The sequence below is a fragment of the Mus caroli genome, chromosome X (genome assembly GCF_900094665.2).
Source record: "Mus caroli chromosome X, CAROLI_EIJ_v1.1, whole genome shotgun sequence".
Taxonomy (NCBI): Eukaryota; Metazoa; Chordata; class Mammalia; order Rodentia; family Muridae; genus Mus; species Mus caroli.
The window spans coordinates 105,784,132-105,786,934 of record NC_034589.1 but is presented as its reverse complement, the minus strand read 5'-3'; the positions used below and the strand labels follow the sequence as shown (position 1 = coordinate 105,786,934).

Here is a 2,803-nt window from a genome sequence, read left to right as displayed (position 1 = left end):
TAGACACTATTGCATATGCTAGCAAGATTTTGCTGAAAGGACCCTGATATAGCTGTCTGGAGTGAGGCTATGCCAGTGCCTGGCAAATACAGAAGTGGATGCTCACAGTCATCTATAGGATGGAACACAGGGCCCCCAATGGAGAAGCTAGAAAAAGTACCCAAAGAGCTGAAGGGGTCTGCAACCCTATAGGTGGAACAACAATATGAACTAACCAGTATCCCCAGAGCTTGTGCCTCTAGCTGCATATGTATCAGAAGATGGCCTAGTCAGCCATCATTGGGAAGAGAGGTCCCTTGGTCTTGCAAACTTTATATGCCCCAGTACAGGGGAATTCTAGGGCCAAGAAGTAAGAATGGGTGGGTAAGGGAGCAGGGTGGGAGGGGGTATAGGGAACTTTCAGGATAGCATTTGAAATGTAAATAAAGAAAATGTATAATAAAAATATTTGTATATTCAAAATAGCAATCTTCTGCCAGAGGTATAGTTAGTTGGAAAAAAATTCTATCTCATCCTATAAACTGTCTAATGACTGTCTAATATACTTCACTTTCAAATTTCAATTGTTGGTCTTGCTTCTGAGCTACAGGGCTCTTATTCAGGAAGTCTGCATCTATATCTGTGTCTTGAAGCATACTGTCTACTTTTCCTCTAACAACTAGAGATTTTTCAGGTATGCTGCTATTGGAAAAACCATCTAGTTTGATTTTTCTATGAAACAATATCTAGTTTTCCCAATACCATATATTGAAGAAGCTGTTTTTTCACTGATGTGTGTTTTTGGCAACTTTGTCAAAACTCATGTGACTCAAAGTACAGAAGTTGGTATCTCAATCATCTATTCTGTTCCATTGATCTACATGTCTGATTAAGTACTGGTACCATGCTATTCTGTTACCATAGATCTGTAATATCACTTAAAATCAGGTGTGGCAATATCTCCATCCCCAAATAGCTTTCTCAGCAAAGGTTCTGTTTAGCTCATACACACACACACACACACACACACACATATGGGATAACTAGCAAAGACTTTCTGTAACTAGTAGATTTTCTCTTCACTATATTTTTTCTCTTGCAGTGCAGGGAAACAAGGCTTTTAATTTGATGTACCCCATTTGTCAGTGCTAATAGAGTTCTATCCAATAAGTCAATCCTGCAACTATTCCACAGTCTCAGGTATTTAAGGCCTTGTGATATACTTTGAGTTGATCTAAGGATATGAATATAGTTTAAATTTTTACTTTATTTATATATTAACAAGAAATCAATAAATAAATCATAATGGGGCATGGGTCATTTAAGAAGTCTTTTTAAAAGATTTATGAAATCTTTCAATAAAAGATTTATGAAGATAGACCAAGACTACAGTAAGGAACTTTAGCTTTCATTTTCTCTTTACAGAGTTAACTAAGTTTAGCATAATTTGAAATGATCACCAAGGTATTTAGTGAATGCCTAGTCAAAAGTAGGCAAGACTGATAGTGAAAATGTATATACTCCTCTGTACTATCCAATGTTCTGTCTCCATAATGTTCTTTTAGCATAGTTGGTTCCCTTGATACTAGCAGTAAATGTCAATTTACCTTTCAATAAAATGGAAGTGATTATACATACCATTTTCCTTGTTGAATTATTATGATTAAATTTCTATACCTATTTCTTTTTATGTAAATATATATTTATACCTATACATATATATTATTTAGAACAATACCTGGCAAATAGTAGGTGCAAAGCAAGTTTTAACTATTACCATGCTTTACAGCCTTTCCTCTATTTAAACTTCCTCTTAAACACTAAGAGATTAATATTTTTCCCAGGATTCACACTCCATTTTTTTATCTAAGCTTTATTTTCTGAAATAAAAAAAAAAAAAAACCTGACAATAAGCCTTACAAAGTTTTATCTCATTAAACTTATTTTAATTGGTCTCAAAATTCTATGACAAATTTTGGGTCAAGTTGTTTCCATGAAAAAGCACTGATTTTAAAAACTAATAGCATGAATCTCCCACAGACACACTCACACAGAAACACACAGACACGTACACACACGATAGAGAGAGAGAGACTGATCCACAATATATTCTCATTTCCTTCTGAAAGCTTTATCATGCATTCTTACCATTAACCAATTGTTTACTATTAAACTTGAATGGCCAATGGAGACAGTTTTGTGACCTTATGTCACTGACTAAGACTGGAGTAGCAAGTGTTAGACGCAATATTATGTGGCTTTCAGAGCTTTCTGGGAAAATGTGGTGAATTTTCCAGCAGCTTTCTCGTCCATAGCGTTGATGACACAACTGCCTGCCTCACAGCAAAGTGACCCAGCAGAGGATAGTCAGAGAAGCTCTCAACCTGAATTGCCTTACCTGCAACCATATCAATAATAGCTGCATCACTAGATTTCAAGAATTTGAAGCCATCTTCTAGCTTCTTACCAGAACAATGATCAATCTTTTCTTTAAGTTCAGAAAATTTGCAAGCCATGGGGACCATATGACAATACAATACAGAGACATAGCCAGCAATAATTTGGTCTAGATGATTAAGGAAACTCACCTGATCAATGACACTAGCTGCTTCCAGTGGTGGCTTATTTTTTTTCTGTCACCAGCAGCATTGCCATTTCTAACATCTTTGACAGACATGTTCTTTATTACATTGAAAGCCCTCATTTGTTGCGGCCTGCCCACAGTCCACAACATGAATGGTTCAACTGAGAATGGCAGTTCAGGCTGAAAAGAGAGGAATCTAGACGGGGCGGAAGAAACAATGGAGCCAAGACAACAAGTTCT

The 2,803-nt window shown here is 36.3% G+C and overlaps 1 pseudogene; it reads right to left on the bottom strand.

The window, feature by feature from the left end:
- Positions 1–2,229: 2,229 nt before the first annotated feature.
- Positions 2,230–2,803, bottom strand: part of LOC110286344 — a 2,823-nt pseudogene continuing 2,249 nt past the window's right edge.